At 37.2% G+C, this 19478-nt stretch overlaps 1 protein-coding gene across 7 annotated transcripts in view; it reads right to left on the bottom strand.

Annotated features, from left to right (window-relative positions):
• HMG20A (high mobility group 20A) overlaps window positions 1–19478 on the bottom strand; it is a 78470-nt gene that overhangs the window by 46393 nt on the left and 12599 nt on the right. The window contains exon 1 of one of the 7 annotated variants that reach the window (XM_055555624.1): window positions 4889–4931. The exons of the other annotated variants lie outside the window; for them this stretch is intronic. The gene's annotated coding sequence lies outside the window, so the exon portion shown is untranslated. Of the gene's footprint in view, window positions 1–4888; window positions 4932–19478 lie in introns of those variants that run through there. 7 annotated transcript variants of the gene reach the window in all.

Below are 19478 nucleotides of genomic sequence, written 5' to 3'. Positions count from 1 at the left end.
TCAATCCCCAGGTCAGGAAGATCCCCTGGAAGAGGAAATGGCAACCCACTTTAGTACTCCTGCCTGGAGAATCCCATGGACAAAGGAGCCTGGTAGGCTACAGTCCATAGGGTCACACAGAGCTGGATGTGACTGAAGCAACTTAGCACACATGCATGTGTGGTATCCATCCCATAGTAAGAGCCTAATAACAATAAAGACAGGGCTTCCCAGGTGGCTCAGCAGTAAAGAGTCTGCCTGCCAGTGCAGGAGACATGGGTTTGATCCCTGGTCCAGGAAGTTCCCACACGCTGCAGAGCAACCAAGCCCGTGAAAATGACTGTTGAGCTTGGGCTCTAGAACCTGGGAACTGCTAGTACTGAAGCAGGTGCACCCTGGAGCTCGTGTTCTGTGACTAGAGAAGTCCACAGTGAGATCTCCATGCAATGAGAAGCCCGCACACCGCAACAAGGAGTAGCCCCTGTGCACCGCAACTAGAGAAAAGCCGGGCAGCAATGAAGACCCAGCAGAGCCAAAAATAAATAAATAAAATAATAAAAAATAAAACCCAATGATGACAGCAGTAATACTAGCAAACGTATACTCAGTGTTTACTAAGTATCAGCCAATATTCTAAGAGTTTACATGTATTACCCCAGGTAATCCTCACAACTATCACGAGACAGATACTATCCTTAGCTTCAATTTTACAGTGAACAAACTGATCCATAGAAAGGTTAAGTAATGTGCCCAAGTTAACTATGAGAGTCAATATTACAGCTATTTACAAATATTTTTAGTTCTCCTTTCGGAAACATAGTAAGATTATACTTCCTCATGACCTCTGAAATTAGGTAAGGCTGATGGGAATGCATAGGGTTACCTCATAGTGGCACATGATACTTCTGGGCAGAAAGTTTGAGTCCAAAAGCAGTTTACCATGTTATTGGTGTTATTGTTCAGTCACCAAGTCATGTCCGACTCTTTGCTACCCCATGAACTGCAGCACATCAGGCTTCACTGTCCTTCACTATCTTCCTGAGTTTGCTCAAACTCATTCCATTGAGTCAGTGATGCCATCCAACCACCTCATCCTCTGTCGCCCCCTTCTCCTCTTGCCCTCAATCCTTCCCAGCATCAGGGTCTTTTCCAGTGAACTGGCTCTTCGCATCAGGTGGCCAAAGTATTGAAGCTCCAGTTTCAGCATCAGTCCTTCCAACGAATATTCAATATTCCATGTTGCCCTCCCCCTATTATAGTGATCATGCAAGTATATATTGTACTGGAGTTTACATCAACCCAGATGCCAAAGTGTATAAAAACAGCATAGCTGCCCCCTCCCCAATTCCCCTACCCTGCACACTTTTGGACAAATATGACTGAGAAAAAAAACCCACTGAGATTTTTGTGATGGTATTGTTACCATAGCAATAACCAAGTATCCTGATAGTAAAGTTCAGATTTAATACCATCATAATTATCTACTTATTTACAGCTAATGCTGAAAGCTTAATTAAATTACAGGAGAAAATTGTACAATTCTATACATTTCTTTTTTGGGGGGAATATGAACAAATGAAAGTTAAATATTGTCTAATTTAGTATACAATTGAAGAATTATTAGTCTAAATATCTTCATGACCTTGGGATAGGCAAAGTCTTCTTGAAGAAGAAATAAAAAGCACTAACCACAAAAGAGAAAAATGATAAACTGAACTAAAATTAAGAATGTCTGTTCATCAAAGTCCACTAAGTTAAAAAGTAAGCCACAGACTAGGAAATTATAGTTGGAACACACACACAGTTTCCTAAAGACGCATATTCAGAATGTGTAAAGAACAAATCAGCAAGATAAAGACAAATGACTCAATCAAAAAAAAAAAAGGCTAAAGAAAAAAAAAGCACTTCCTAAAAGAGACAATCCAAATGATCAATAATCATAGAAAAAGAAATACTACAACACATTTAATGACTAAAATAAAAAAATACTGACAATACACAGTGGTGGCAAGGAGGAGCAGGAACTGAAATTCTTGTCATGTTGCTAGTGGGAGTTTAAAGGTGCACAGTCACTTTGGAAAACTCCTTGGCAATAACTGCTAAAATAAACCTATTCTATGAACCAGCAATCCATTCCTAGTAACATATCTTGAAGATGAGTGCAGATGTCTACCCAAAGACACATAAAGACTGTTCACAGCACCATTATTAACAATCTCAAAGTGCAACCAATCCATCAACAGTGGATTGGACATCAACATGTCCATCAACAGTGGCTTGGTTACATTCTAATATATTCCTACGGTGACATCAGTGGAATACTACACAGACTGAACTACTGCTACGTGTAGCATGGATGAACCTCATAGATATAATGATGAGCAAAAGAAGCCAGACCCACAAAAGTAAATATTCTGTGAATCTATTTATGTAATGTTTAAGTATAGGGAAAACTATTCTCTGGTGGCAGAAATCAGAATAGTGGTTATCTATAACAGGGGGAGAGAGGGTACTGACTAAAGAGCCTCCTGAAGTGCTGGAAATATTCACAGGTGCACATATACATAAACATTCACCGACTTGTACATTTAAGATTTGTGCACTTACTGTATATACTGCAGTTTAAAAAAGTGAAAAGAAAAGAGAAACATTGGTCACTGGTTTAGGTAAGAATTCAAGGATTAGAAAATCTCATAAAGGTCACTGGATCCAACCACACATCCAAGGTTTGGCTCCCAAACTGAGTATCTCTCTTAGGGATGTCTACTCCCATTTCTGAATAGTCTGACCACTAGAAAATTTTTCTTAATAATGAACTCCAAACTTGTCCCCAAGAAGTGTCCATCCTTAGATTTTCATTCTACTCTTTGAGGGATATATAGAACAAGTGTGCTCCCTTTCCTAAATTACATCCCCTCAGTTATTCCATGGTGGCTCAGTCGGTGAAGAATCTACTTGCAGTGCAGGAGACGCAGGTTTGATCCCTGGGTCAGGAAGATCCCCTGGAAAAGGGCATGTCAACCCAATCCAGTATTCTTGCCTGGAGAATCTCACGGACTGAGGAGCCTGGCAGGCTACAGTCCATGGGGACATGACTGGAGCAATTGAGCACAAACACATGCAAGTTATTCCAAGGCTTACCTAATGACTGTTTAGATTCCTTTCAGCTCTAAAAATTCTAGAAACCTCTATTTTTACTTGTCCACATTCCTTTCATTTACCTCTTTCGCTGCATCTCTGTTGAACTTTACTCTTTCAACCAAAGTATTCTAATGTTATGCATCAACTTAAGTAGATAACCAACTTGTAGCTTTTTACTCAAAATATGAATTTTAAATCACATCAATATTTACAGTGTATAGCTGGCCACATCTGTGTGCTCATGAGAGCAGCAAAAGATATCTCTCAATGCTTAACATATTAGCATATCACAGCTCCTCATGAAAGATGCCTAACTCACTTGGATTTGGAGAGTATTTACCATCAAATGTTTAGACTAGGAAGATGAGAAGTGTATTTCTTAGACAAAAAAATTAGTCAAGTCAGTGGTGACTATTTTGATATATCCATTTGGAATAAAGATGAATATATGAAAGCACTGTTAGGCCTAAAGCATACCAGACTTCATGAACAAACATAAAAGTACTTCCTAACCTCAAAGAACTAACTGGACAATTAATTCATAGAACTGTATATTTTAAGGCACTGAAAAGCCTCTATAGTGTCAAAGTTTAGGAGATAAATGTAAAACCAGAGTGAGATTTTTCTCACACTCAAGATTTCTAGTATTACTCATACTATGCAGGTCTTCTGTTTAAAAAGCCAAACACTAACACTTTGCCTATACAATCATTTCATATCAATGGTTGCTCTTTTACTCTTACAACCTCATATTCTTACTGTGTTGTCCTTTATTGCACAGATTAGAACAATAATCAAGGACTTCTCTGGCGGTCCAGTGGTTGACTCCGCTTCCACTGCATGGGCCATGGTTTGATCCCTGGTCGGGGAACTAAGATTCTGCATACTGTGTAAAAGCCAGAATCAAGATTATCTACAGATAATCTGCAACATGAATTATGCAAAGATAAAATGTATTTATTTAATGATTCTGGGGAATTTCTGAGACAGGATATGAAGTAATAATGAGAAGGAAAGCTTAGTAATTACTGTAATCTGAGAAATTCTTGCATTGGCTGTGCTTTGCAAGAGAAATGGTGCCATGAAATTGATTTTATGGAGCTAACACAGAAACACGGACAGATTAAATGCCTGAAGACAGTGAAGGTCAACTACTATCAGACTGAACCAGGGAAATCTTATACACAACTAGAGATTCTCATTAGCAATAGAACTGAAGGCTTATACTGCTGCTGCTGCTGCTCCTAAGTCACTTCAGTCGTGTCCGGCTCTGTGCGATCCCAGAGATGGCAGCCCACCAGGCTCCCTGTCCCTGGGATTCTCCAGGCAAGAACACTGGAGTGGGTTGCCATTTCCTTCTCCAATGCATGAAAGTGAAAAGTGAAAGTGAAGTCGCTCAGTCGTGTCCGACTCTTAGCGACCCCATGGACTACAGCCCACCAGGCTCCTCCGTCCATGGGATTTTCCAGGCAAGAGTACTGGAGTGGGGGTGCCATTGCCTTCTCTGGAAGGCTTATACTACACACTTCTAAATGATGCACTGATTTAAAAAGTAGAAAACTAAATGGAGGGTATGCAATAAGTTCAGCATTTGAGTCAAACTATCAAACTTTTCTCAACTCCTCTGGAACTCCCAGCCTTCTCTTTTTATTCATCTAACACGTGGCACCACTTTGAGTTGTAAATTTTCTATGTAAGTGTCTTCTCCATGGAAGACATCATGCTCTGGATATCCTTCTAGCTTCTTCAAGTATTTCAGTTCTCTTACCATCATTTTAACCTCTTTTACAATAATGACTGTTCTTTTTTCCATCAGATATGAATATACTCTATTCCTAAGGAAAAAAAAAAAAAACTCATAATAGAACCCTTCATTAATTCCTATCTTCCCTTCTAAGCAACTGCCCATTCATTTACCTTTTCTTCATAACCAAACTACAAAGATTATTCTAGCCACTGCCACTACCCACTCAATCTGAAATACACAGTAATCTGGTTTCTATCCCTAACTTACTCTACTGACTATTCTCTGATATCCAGTCATCTCTAATTGCTAATTTCAATGAACACTTTTTAACTGTCCATCTATTTTGTTGCTAACTGGCATTTGATATTGTAAATGACTCTTCTTCCACTGTCCTGTCTACCTCTCTTGTTTTATTTCCCCATCTCTTTAGCCATTTCTTCAGACATTGGCCCCTTTCTCTCTCTCTCACTCTGTATGTTTTCCTAGTGATCTCTTTCAGTACCAGTGTTTTAATAACCCCTTATACTGATAACAGCTACAACCAACTCTAAAATTTCAGGCCTGTATCTTATATGGCAAAGAAGATTATCTTCCTTTGGTGTGCCAGAGGCAACTCACACTTTATACATATAAAACCGAATCCATTATCTTTTCCTCAAAGTCTATTCCGTCTCCTATGTTTTCTATGTCAGTTGAGGGTGCTCTACTCGTCACCCAGCCCAAAAACCTGGGTGTCCTTTCCAGCATTTCCCTTGCCTTTACCAAAGCCTAGTTGATCCTGTCTATGATCCCACGATTACTGTCTTGGTGAAAGCCTTTATTTTTCTTGGCCTGAATACTCTTAACAACCTCCTGCCTGTTGTTCCTGCCTCCAATCTGTTTCCATACAGCTGCCAGTGATCTTTCTAAAATACAAATCTAATCATGCATATCATTCCTTGTATAAAATCATTCAAGAGATGACCCACCTGTCTTTGGGTGATTTTTTTTTTTAATTCTCTGTTTAAAAGCATAAAAATTATGCTTGTCTGTATGCTCAGTCTGAATGTCTTGCAGTAAAGATATGTTATTTTATTATTAGAATAAACAATAAAACTTGGTAGTGAATGACCACCTTTAAACTAGTTTGGGAATCAGAAAAAGGAATCTTGATATGTTTAAATGAACTAGAACACAAAAAGTATAACTAAAAAGAATATATTAAAAAAAACTAAAGTCTTCTCTACGTTGAATTCTTTTCTTTGGCACCCTCTATTTGTTCTCACATGAAACATCTTACAAATTTATCCCTTGAGGGAATAAAATTCAGCTGACTTGCCCATTAAGACTAACATATAGATAACAAGTGCTCAGTTAAAAAAATGCAGTCCTGACCTTCTTTTCTCTTTTAAGTACAGGCATACTTTGTTTTATTGCAATTTGCAGATACTATGTTTTTTTTTACACAAATTGGTGGTTTGACCTTGTGTCGAACAATTTTCCCAACAGCATTTGCTCATTTTGTGTCTCTGGGTCACATTCTGGTAATTCTTACAATATTTAAAGCTTTTCCATTATTATTGTATCTGTTATGGTGATCTGTGATCTCCGATGTTACTGTTGCAAAAAAGATTATAACTTGCTGAAGGTTCATATGATAGTTGGAATTTTTTAGCAATATTTTAAAATTAAGGTATTATTATTTTTTTAGATAATACTATTGCACACTTTAGTCAACAGACTACAATACAGAATAAACATAACTTTTATATGCACTGGGAAACTGAAAAATCTGTGTGCCTTGCTTTGTTGCAATTATCATAATATTGTGCTGGTCTAGAACCAAACCTGCAGCATCTCTGAGGTATTCCTGTAGATCAAATAGCCTATGTCCAGGAAATAAATAATAAAAAATAATAAAAATCTCCTTTAAAGAAAGGAGAAGAAATAAATTAGTATCATAAGATTTAATGCTCAATATACATAATTACTTATGATGGAGCTTTCTATTAGTTTTTTTTAAATTTTATTTTATTTTTAAACTTTATTGTATTAGTTTTGCCAAATATTGAAATGAATCTGCCACAGGTATACATGTGTTCCCCATCCTGAACCCTCTTCCCTCCTCCCTCCCCACACCATCCCTCTGGGTCGTCCCAGTGCACCAGCCCCAAGCATCCAGTATCGTGCATCGAACCTGGACTGGTGACTCGTTTCATACAAGATATTTTACATGTTTCAATGCCATTCTCCCAAATCTTCCCACCCTCTCCCTCTCCCACAGAGTCCATAAGACTGTTCTATACATCAGTGTCTCTTTTGCTGTCTCGTACACAGGGTTATTGTTGCCATCTTTCTAAATTCCATATATATGCATTAGTATACTGTATTGGTGTTTTTCTTTCTGGCTTACTTCACTCTGTATAATAGGCTCCAGTTTCATCCACCTCATTAGAACTGATTCAAATGTATTCTTTTTAATGGCTGAGTAATACTCCATTGTGTATATGTACCACAGCTTTCTTATCCATTCATCTGCTGATGGGCATCTAGGTTGCTTCCATGTCCTGGCTATTATAAACAGTGCTGCGATGAACATTGGGGTACACGTGTCTCATTCTCTTCTGGTTTCCTCAGTGTGTATGCCCAGCAGTGGGATTGCTGGATCATAAGGCAGGTCTATTTCCAGTTTTTTAAGGAATCTCCACACTGTTCTCCATAGTGGCTGTACTAGTTTGCATTCCCACCAACAGTGTAAGAGGGTTCCCTTTTCTCCACACCCTCTCCAGCATTTATTGCTTGTAGACTTTTGGATCGCAGCCATTCTGATAATTTTTGAACTAGGAAGATTATTTTTGACTGTATCATATTTAAATACATGCTTTAGGTCTTGAAATTAACAGGTTATCAGAGTAATTCCTAGTCTCTCCTATAACCCTTTAAATTACAGTATCTATGTTCTTTCCTATAATGTATTTCTGTTGTAATCAACCTCAAAACCTTTTGAGAGCAAATGCCATTCACCAGTTTTATACATGCATTACCAAGTAAGGCAGGAGAAACTGTTAAACCAAGTGAGATCCCACGATGCCAGTTAAATTTTTCCTTCTTTCTAGGCTCCTCAAACATGACAACACTATTGACACAATTGTAGTAAAGTAGGTTCTAAGTTTGGGGTGATGTGATTTGCTTGAAAGACAGAGAGCAGAGTGTAAACAGATTATTATAGGTCAGAGCAAAGTAAGTTCAGAGCTACAGCTACAATTTATTTCTTATTCTGTGTATTTATTAAGTATTGAAATGATAAAACATGTAACCCAGGCAAGAGTTGGACCCACCAGGTTAAACATGCCTTCCCTACTTGCTAAGAGGGCACAGTTTGAAAAAAAAAGAGAACAGTTTAGTTACCAATTTAATACTCAGGAGGAAAAAAGCTCAATCATTACACTGTATTCACTGCTTTCTAGAACAGTTCATAAAATGCCACACTACTGAACTTAAATACACTTAACCTATTTGAAAAATAGTGTTCTGAATTTGAAATCTTTGAACTCAAGCTTCCTACTAGATGATGATCAATTGTTAGCTAACAGGATATTGTTCTTGATATGTAAAAATGACTGCTGTTTCACCATTGGTGAAAGATTTTCTAATGTTTAAAAACAAGGATGCAAAATAAACAAATGGGACCTAATTAACCTTAAAAGCTTCTGCACATCAAAGGAAACTATTAGCAAGGTGAAAAGACAGCCTTCAGAATGGGAGAAGATAATAGCAAATGAAGCAACTGACAAACAACTAATCTCAAAAATATACAAGCAACTCCTACAGTTCAACTCCAGAAAAATAAATGACCCAATCAAAAAATGGGCCAAAGAACTAAATAGACATTTCTCCAAAGAAGACATACAGATGGCTAACAAACACATGAAAAGATGCTCAACATCACTCATTATCAGAGAAATGCAAATCAAAACCACTATGAGGTACCATTACACACCAGTCAGAATGGCTGCGATCCAAAAGTCTACAAGTAATAAATGCTGGAGAGGGTGTGGAGAAAAGGGAACCCTCTTCCACTGTTGGTGGGAATGCAAACTAGTACAGCCACTATGGAGAACAGTGTGGAGATTCCTTAAAAAACTGGAAATAGAACTGCCTTATGATCCAGCAATCCCACTGCTGGGCATACACACTGAGGAAACCAGAAGGGAAAGAGACACGTGTACCCCAATGTTCATTGCAGCAGTGTTTATAATAGCCAGGACATGGAAGCAACCTAGATGTCCATCAGCAGATGAATGGATAAGAAAGCTGTGGTACATATACACAATGGAGTATTACTCAGCCATTAAAAAGAATACATTTGAATCAGTTCTAATGAGGTGGATGAAACTGGAGCCTATTATAGAGAGTGAAGTAAGCCAGAAAGAAAAACACCAATACAGTATACTAACGCATATATATGGAATTTAGAAAGATGGCAACAATAACCCTGTGTACGAGACAGCAAAAGAGACACTGATGTGTAGAACAGTCTTATGGACTCTGTGAGAGAAGGAGAGGGTGGGAAGATTTGGGAGAATGGCATTGAAACATGTAAAATATCTTGTATGAAACGAGTTGCCAGTCCAGGTTCGATGCACGATACTGGATGCTTGGGGCTGGTGCACTGGGACGACCCAGAGGGATGGAATGGGGAGGGAGGAGGGAGGAGGGTTCAGGATGGGGAACACATGTACACCTGTGGTGGATTCATTTTGATATTTGGCAAAACTAATACAGCTATTTAAAGTTTAAAAATAAAATAAAATTAAAAAAAAAAAGAGAGTAAAAAAAAAACAAAAACAAAAAACAAAAAACAAGGATGCAGTTATTCCAATTCATCCTTAGTCTTCAATCTAGCACCCCTGAAACGCAATATTTATCTACAGGGCATCACTCTAAGGTAAGGTACAAACAGAGATCAATTCCAATCCTAGGCACCAGAATTATTTTTACTACATGATCGAATTAAGCTACAAACAGAAATTGAGTTGTTATTTCTAATGTGATAAGGTTTTACTTAGCCACGTAAACATTAAACTCTGCAGAATGGAATACAACTCTATGGATGGTGACACAGACATAGAAGATAAAGACTGTAAACAGTATATCTACCCTACTCTTTACCATTGAGAATGCTTTCTAGACAAGATTGCTGAACAAGAGAAGATAAATAATTAGTAAAGGCTGACAGCTAGAAAGATACAGTTGACCCAAGTCTTTCTTGGTACAGTAAAGGAATCTATACACTATCTTCAGTATCATGTATTGCTAGAGAAAGATTTTAATTAAACACGGGGGAGAAGAAATTGGCCAATTAGAATTCTGCAAGTAGTTTGTTTTGCCAGGAAATTAATGGCTAGAGCTGACACTGTCTTTCTGGCAAAATAAAGCTGCTCTTTCCCCTTTCAAGAAATAAACATAAAAACTACTCTACTACATTTATTTAATATAGTCTCTAAATTGGCAATTAGCCGGAGAAGACTGTTTTCACATATGGTAGAGTTCCCTGCACTTAAAGGCGCCTCACCACTTCTATACCCAGAATGCACCGTATTTACACACTGCTATAGTACTACAGAAAGAATTTCAATATTCCTCATATTTTTTCACTAGCTCTTGAGTCAGTGATTTACATTTCAAAAACCAAAGAAAGAACCTGCAATAGCAACCAGAGGATTATGAAATTCACAAATTTACTTAGTCATACCTGTCAGCAGACATTTATACATCCTTATGACTTATAAACTCCCAATTGACCTGAGAACAGCTATTAATGTCTAGTAAATCCACAAATATCAATAACTAGATGAAGCTTTTAAAAATTATTGCATTAAGAATAATTTTGTTAAAGGCAAAATTAATAATAGCAATAATAATATGATGATGTGAGAAACCAGGCACTCAGAATTCTCATTCTTCTTGTTTTACTGCCTTTCCCCATCATTGCCCTGAACCTGCCAAAATGCATAAGGAACATTCATCATGCTTTTTTCAGTTAATGGGAGAATTCTGAGTATGGTACCAAGACTTTAGAAATAAATAAGAATACTTCATTTACTATGCATTAAGAAATAAAAGTCCCTGAAACATTTTTTTTTTTAAACTAAGGTATAGTTGACTTACAGTGTTGAGTTAGTTTCAGGTATATAAAACATTTTCTTTTGAAATGAAATTTATGCCTAAAATTGCTAGTAAACATTTTTTTCATGTGTTTCAAGAAATTCTAGTGGCCAAAAGCTCTTACAAATTGTTGGACTTCTTAAAAATAAATATATTTTTAAAAAAAGAAAAAACCAATTGTTGGACTTACAATTTTATATCAAACACACAATTAAGTATTTCATTTTACGGAAATTAGCTTAAAACAATTAAATTTTTAATTAAAAATTAGGTTTAAGATGAAGGAAAAAACACAAGCTAAGAAAATGTAGAATACTTTGTAATAGCAAATCACAATAGCTCTGTATATCTTATAAAACATGTATGAAGACATTCGTATTGTGAAATGTGGCCATTTTTGCTTTATTGTGATTAAAAGGCATGTCATATACTTACTGTGGTAGCATATGGCATATTTACATGCCTAAAATAGCTAATAACCTTTATACAAACAATGCTGTCAATCTCTGCAGTAAGCAAATGCAATCAGACCACCTTTCCTTTGTAGGGCTCTAATGTTAAAAAAAAAAAAAAAAAAAGGAATTCTAGAAAAGAAGACAAGTTGTTTAGCCAAGACTGCCACTGAGAATACTCTGCCAACAGTTTCCAAGAGCTCCGACCTAAGAAATGCAGGCAGGTGTATTCCTCTGTGGGGGCTTAAATGAAATCTGCCCACAACTGCCAGTTTAGCTTAGCACATAAAATATACATCACTGAGAGGACAGGCTGATCATCAGAAACTGTCTCCAGGCATTACAATGATTACATGGTGCCTTTCTCTGAGAGTAATTCTGAAGAAATAAAGGATTAAACCAGAGAAAATAAATAATCCCTCCATGCTCCTAGGGTACAGGGCACACCTATGAAACGGTTCCTGACCTGTAGAGTTTACCTAAGGTGGCATGCTATCTTTTCTCATTCATCTTGTATTTACCAAATGTGTAACATATACCAGGCACTTAGTTAAGACACCAGGACTACAACAGTGAACAGTCTCTGCTTTCACAAAAATGATGGTGTGAGGTAAAAGATTAAGCATATATAATTTTAAATTGTGAAAACTGCTAGGAAGGAAAAGAACAGAATGCTATAGAAAAGCAGTGGGAGATGTCACTTAGACAGAGGACCACTCTGAAGAAGTAAAGTGAGAACTGAATGTTAAGTAGGTACATTCCACACTGAGGAACTAGGACTTGAGTGAGAACTTGGTGCTTTGGCAGAAGTGAAAGAAGGCTAGAGGGGGCTGGAGTAAAGTGATCAGGAGAGCGCAGCAAGGATAAGCCAATCCTGCACAGATGTGGGATTATCTTAAACATTTGGGTTTTCACCAATGTAAGAGCAAGGCTTCTAGGAATTCCAAGGAGCAGCATGATATGATATTTATGCTTTTTAAAGGATCATTCTAACTTCTATGTAAAGAATGGACTGACAAATAGTAACAATGAATCTAGGAAGTTACTGTTGGGAAGTCACTGCAACAGTCTACCACAGCATGATGGTGGCTTAAAACAAGATACGGCTGTGAAGATGTATCATATAGAGTGGATTTGATATATTTAGGAGGTAGAGTTAAGAGAATTTTGTAGTGGTCTGCATGGTGTGCATGTGTGGTAGTGAGAACTCTCAAGAATGATACCAAGATGTCCAACTGAGCTATCAGTAGATATATACGGAGATGAGATTTATAGAAATAGGAATACTGGAGATGTAGAATTAGGAAAAAGATCAAGAGTTTAATATTGAGTGTATACTTTTCCTGATTGGTATTGCTAGAGGTCTATACATTTTACTGACCTTTCCAAAGACCGACCTCTTGGCTTTGCAGATATTTCCTATTGTGTACTTGTTTTCTGTTTAATTAATTGCTACTTTTAAATAATTCCCTTCTTCTACTTACTTTGGGTTTAATTTGCTGTTCTTTTCTGGATTTCCTGAAAATGATATTTAGATCACTAGTTTTTGAGTTTTTTCTCTTTTAATATAGGCATATAGGGCTATAAATTTTCCCATCAAGTATAGCTTTTTTCCCATCAAGTATAGCACATTCACATGTATTTTGATATACTGTATTTTCATTACTATTCTCTTGCGAATATGTTCTAATTGTGCTTTATTTTTTGATCTAGTGGGTCATTCAGAAATGTATTTTGGGGGGAGTTTGCTAGCTACTATTTTATAATCCATTTCTTACTGAATCGAACTATGTTCAGATAACAGTCTGGATGAGATTTGTTAAGACTTGCTTTATGGTCTATCATAAGATCTATTTTGTTAAAAGTCCCATGCGAACTTGAAAAAATATTTTTTGAAGCTATATTACTAGAATTAGATATATACAGATTTATATTCTCACATTTTCCCTGGTAGGATGACTCTTCCATAATTATGAAATATTCTTCCTTATTTCTAGTTATTCTTGTACTCGAGTCTATTATGTATAGAGGGTGTAGTCCTCTGCTGCTGCTGTTGCTGCTGCTGCTGCTGCTAAGTCGCTTCAGTCGTGTTCGACTCTGTGCGACCCCATAGGGAATACTATTTGAGAGCCTGGGCTGTTTTACAGGTCCTTTCTTCCTTGGAGGGACCAGAATTTTAATGCTTGCTTGTCAACATCATGAGATGAAAAAAAATTTCACTCTTTCTTTTTAGGGGTTAGCTTGCTAGCTTCTGCTCTTCAGCAAAATCACTTCTAGATGCTTCCCTTCCCTACTAGGATCTTGATCCCTCAGTCTTGGCCACTGGGGATCACTAAACTCCAATTTTTATGTACTCAGCCCCATGAGAATACTGGCTTCTCTGCTTATAGCAGAAATCCTCTGCTCAGTTTCACAGGTTCTTGTTCTGTACTATACATTAAGCAAATTCTTGAACAGGAAAAGAGAAGCATAGAACATAAGCATGCTTCTTTGAAGTTCCCTTGGCTTCATGATTTTGATGGCTGCCTCAGTAGGTCTCTAATGCTTTCATTATTCTTTTTAAAAAATTTGTTCTCTCATGTTGTTCTCAGCAAAAGCATTAGTCTGCAGCAACCTAGAACCTCAGCTCAAGGAGCAGAAGTCATAGCATGGGCTCTCAATCAAAAATCTACTGCATATTAGCTGTGTGACCTTGGCAAGTTATTTGACTAAAGTATTTAACCATTCTGAGCTTCAATTTTCTCTTATGTAAATGAAAATAACACCATCTCATAAAGGTTGTGAGGATGCGAAGATTAAAATGTCTATAAAATGTCTACTAACAAAAACACTTTAATGAGGGCATGCAATGTGCCAGACACTTTATATAGATTAAATAACTTAATGTAGATATAGTTACTATCTCCAGTTTCTTTTTTAAGATCACATACTAGTAAGTGATGGAGCTAGGATCTGACTTTAAAGCAGGTTTCTTACTAATTACTCAATACTTCTGTAATATTGCTTTAGTATTGTGCCTGACACCAGTATATGCTCAATGAATGTCAGTTATTATGACACAGAAAATACAAATGCTTCAGAAATACATGAATCACATAAAATTTTCTATTTTTTCTTGATTTCTCCTTTTTTTCATTTTGGCATAAACACTCTTAGAGCATCTTTTAACATATTTTAAAAGAAGCTATTGTGAAAAATTAATGTCTAATAGCCTATTGAATGAATAGGTAATAATTTGCTTAACCATTATTCTATTTTTGGGTATCTAGAAGGTTTCCAGTTTTTAAAAACAGTATAGATATCAGTGCCATTAACATTTTGTCCCTTTCACTATTTTCTTTATTTGAAGTATTTTCTCAGAATAAAATCCTATCAGTGGAAATTTGGCTCAAGACTGTGAACCTATTATTATTGCTGACACAATAGCTATATTGCTTTTGCAAAGAGCTGAAGTAATTGTGGTATCACTGGCAATAAAAATGCAAGGTTTGTGTTAAGAGAATAGGAATTAAAGTTATGAAGTACAGGAATGAAGGAAGTGTGGAGATGGCATGAGAAAGGAAAGATAAATTTTGAGGCTAAGAAATGAAAGTGGAGTATCTGGATACTATTTTGGGGGATGCAGGGGTATTAGTTTCACTTAAAGGATTAGGGATAGAAGAAAAGGGCTGGGCTTTGTTGAAAATTCCAAATACTCATCTGGGATACAGATAAATGTTGTTTGGGTATAACTTACAGATAGACTATCTGATACACTAGGGTTCAACCTGGTCTTTAGTATCACGTCTTATTCTAACCTATCACTAAATATTTAGTAATTTGGTGTGTGGATCTTTATTATTATTGTTTTAAAATACACAAAGAAATGATCTCTTTTAAGGATAGCATATTAAATTATAAAAATTATAAATTACAAAACAAGCACAGAGATTGTTGTTTCTACTTAGTTCAGTCAATTTAGCAAAGTGTACTAGGAAGCAGGTGGCTGACATTCTAGGGTCCACTGTGTCACTGTATTTGGTATGTAATTCTGAGCCTTAATTGCCTTATCTATATGTTGGGGTATTTTATCTGATTAAAGCTGAGCATTTGAACATGGCATCTCATTTTATATTCCTGATCCTAAATCTGTCTAGTGAGCATATCATACTGATTAAAAATGAAAAAAACTCTCTTCCTTTGCTATCATGTACTATGCTTTTGAGTATCTCACTAACCTTGTTATCAATTTTGAAGTTATTATTTCAAAAGTTACTCTGGGCCTCTTTGAGGACCAATAAACAAATAAAATGAAAAAAACCTTTTCTGCTAACTGCTTCATTACATACATATGTAAGTAAATGCTTGATTGGCCAAGTTCCCTTTCAAATTTCATTTCCAGTTTCTATTAGCCCCCAGTAAATTTTAGTAATGACTCTAGGAGATCACAGATTTTGAGAATAATAAGTGGCTGCATTCAAATCCTGTCTCTTTCACTTACAGGTCAAGTGACCCTGGGCAAGTGAACTAGCCTCTATCTTCTCATATGCAACATGAAGTTGGTTAATACCTAAAACACCAAATTATGAGAATTAAGTTAGTTGAATGGGAATTAGAATTATAGCTAAATTTGGTTTAAATGTGAATACCATTTAAGAAATAAGCAGAACACCACTGAGTAACAGTAGTTTTGAGCTGATTCAGATTAGGGGCTCGTTTGATTCCTAGGGTCCTTAAAAATCCATATTCTTTAAGGAAGCTATACCAGATGAGGGAGCAAATATAAAAGCTTTGAATTCCTTCATGCTCCCACAGATGACAATTCCATAATACAGAAACACTATAATGGAAGCAATAATCAAAGAGAAGAATAATTTTATGCCTATCCAATTAGCCAAGAATTTTTGCTGGTGAAATTGTGGTTAAGACAACACACTTGTATATCAAAAATTAGTGACATCAAAAATTAGTACAACCTTTTAGAGAAATAAAACAGCCTACTGTATCAAGAACTATAAATACTCATACTCTGAATATGAACAATTTCACTCCTAAGATCTTATTCTAAAAGAATAATTCAAATAAAGAAAACAACTATGGTTTTATTTAATAGTGCCTGGCACATAAAAGGTACTCAAGCATTTCTTCAAATGAATACCTTCATATGTACCAACTTCTCCAAATCATTGCCCTTGGTTCCTTTCCACTAGGATTTAACTATTTTTCATCATATGGGGATAGTTTTAGAGTCAAATTCTAATATTTCTGTCTAGTCTCCTCCTATCTTCTCCAGTAACTTCATTGTTGATTGCTATCAGACTCCCTATGATACTTCCCCCTCTGAACTAAGCTGACCTTCACACTGAAACCAGGATGACCACATACCACATCCTTGACCCTATCAAGAAAAAAATCTGAAGCTTCCTTTAAGTTCCTAAAATGCTGTTCTCCCTTGTCGACACCCTTCTAGTCTAACCATTCACCTCACTGCCTGCTTCATAAGAAACATGATAGCCAGAAACCTATCCATCCTCACCTGATCTGCACCTAGACACTTACATTTCCCTCTAGAATACGAGAATTATCATATCCTTATAACCCTAGTGGCTCAGAAAGTAAAGAATCTGACTGCAATGCAGGAGAACCAAGTTCAGTCCCTGGGTTGGGAAGACCCCCTGGAGAAGGGAATGGCTACCCACTCCAGTAGTCTTGCCTGGAGAATTCCATGGACAGAGTTGGACACATGCAAAGAGTTGGACACAACTGAGCAACTTTCACTACTACTTCTTTGTTCTAGCCCCATCCCAAAATCCAGAATCTTCAAGTTTAGGTATATCCCTCTCTTTAAAGGTATAATTCACATCCCATAAAATTCACCCCTTCAGTATACAGTTCAGTGGTTTAGTATTGGGTTTGCCAAAAAAGCTCATTCTGGTTTTTCTGTATCATCTTACTGGAGAATCTGAACCAACTTTCAGGCTGGCCCAATATATTTGTATACAAGGTATTTTAGTATCATGGTTATGTTGTGCAACCATCACAGAACATTTTCATCATTCCCTCAAAGAAACTCCATACACACTAGCAGCCATTCTCCATCCGCAGCCCCCAGTTACTGGCACACTAATATATTAACTTTCTGTCTCTATGGTTTTGCCTGTTTTAGACATTGCATATAAATGGAATCATATGTGGCTTTTTGTGTCTAGCTTCTTTCCCTTTAGTGTAATATTTTAAAGATTCATCCATTTTATAGCATGTACCAATACTCCATTCCTTTTCATTGATGAATAATAGTCCACTGTATGACTACATTGCATTTTGCTTATTTATTCATCAATTGATAAACATTTGGTTTTGTTTCTATTTTTTGGCTTTTACAAATAAATGCTGCTAGGAACATCTGGGGAAAAGATGTGAACCCATTTCTAATTCTCTTGGGTATATAACTAGGAGTGGAATTGCAAGGTAAGCATCTCTTGATATCTAAATCTATTCTGTTTCTGAGTTCAGACAGCCTGGGATATCTCTCAAAATGCAAGCTACTCTACAATGAGTCCCCACCCCACCTTCACTGAAACACCTTCAGTCTTCAAAATCTGTACATATTAATTACAACTTAGTTCTTTCCAATTAAATTGAGTTCTCATAGGTCTCATCATATAGCTATAAGATTATTGATGTATATATAAACATATATATAATATATTATATATTAAATATATATTATATTATTAACTATATATTAAATATATATTATATTATTAAATATATATATTAAATAATATATAATATATTATATATGTATAATATATTAAACAATGGGTATAAGTAGTGGACAAAAGTTATTGATCAGTTTCATCTACCCCAATTGCCAATTCAACTCCACAAATATTTACTGAATACTTATGATGTGCATGGCTAGGTAGGACAGTAGACACAGACAGTAATATCGTATAGTCTGCAAACTTTTATGACCATTCATGAACTCTACATATGACAATGTTAGGTGGTTAGAACAGGAAACAGGAGTCCAGAATGGCAGTGGCTAAAAGACAAGGAAGGGAAAAGCCTGCGAAAATAGAACAAAGGAAGGTCCGAGGACCAGAGTGAGGACCTCAGGTAGAACAAACAACACTCCTGGCCAGCCCAATTTACATAGGGCAGGCCCAGGGGGAGAGAAAACATATAAAAAGAGCAGCCAAAGGGGCTAGGGGTCTCTCCACTGCCCGCCCCCCCACACCCCCACAGGCATGCACTTTCTCTCTCGCTCTCCCCCGTACGCTGGGGCACTCTTCTCTTCCCATTTTTGGGTCGACATGCCCTCACGCCTCGAGGATGGATTTTCCTGTTATTATCTAAATAAAATAGAGCTGTAACACGGAGCTGTAACACTGATTTGTCTAAGAGCTATAACACGGTCTGGTCTGTCCAAGACCCAAGAGCTGTGACATGCTGAGGGCTTTAATGTCCATCACTCCAAATCTTTGTTGCAATGAGACAGAACCGGGGAGTATACACTCACCTGACACCTATGGTGCCGTGACTCGGATTTAACCCGGCTGTAACAACCTCAGAACGGCCTGCAAGGAAGAGGCCAAGCACAGCAGGAGCCCAGCGGAACAAGAAAACACAGCGCAAGGAAAGTGACAAGAGGCCCATAGTGCTGGAAACCGGGACAGTGAAAAACGAACTCAGCAGAAAGCTCACGAGGCTCAGTCTCAGATTCCAGAAGACCTCTGGTTAAGGTAGGAGATCCTTGCTCCTATGGCTGGAGGGACATATGCCTAAAGAAATCTTAATTCTTTTACAATTTCTCGTTTCTTGTTTCCTCGAACCACCCCCCCCCCCCCCCCCCCGCAAACAGGCGGGCGGAAGTGGGCACAATCGCGGGACTCTGAAGGGGCTACTCCTCAGCATGTCCCAAAGGCACTATCTGCTGAGTCCCAGTAGCTGTTACCCAAGCCAGTGGGGTTCTTCTGTCCTTACTCTTCTTTGTACCAAGGATCAGGCCAATGAAAACTGTGAGCACC

Source organism: Bubalus kerabau, chromosome 19 (genome assembly GCF_029407905.1).
Source record: "Bubalus kerabau isolate K-KA32 ecotype Philippines breed swamp buffalo chromosome 19, PCC_UOA_SB_1v2, whole genome shotgun sequence".
NCBI classification, from domain to species: Eukaryota; Metazoa; Chordata; class Mammalia; order Artiodactyla; family Bovidae; genus Bubalus; species Bubalus kerabau.
The sequence above is the reverse complement of the archived record's forward strand: the minus strand, read 5'-3'. Positions and strand labels throughout refer to the sequence as shown.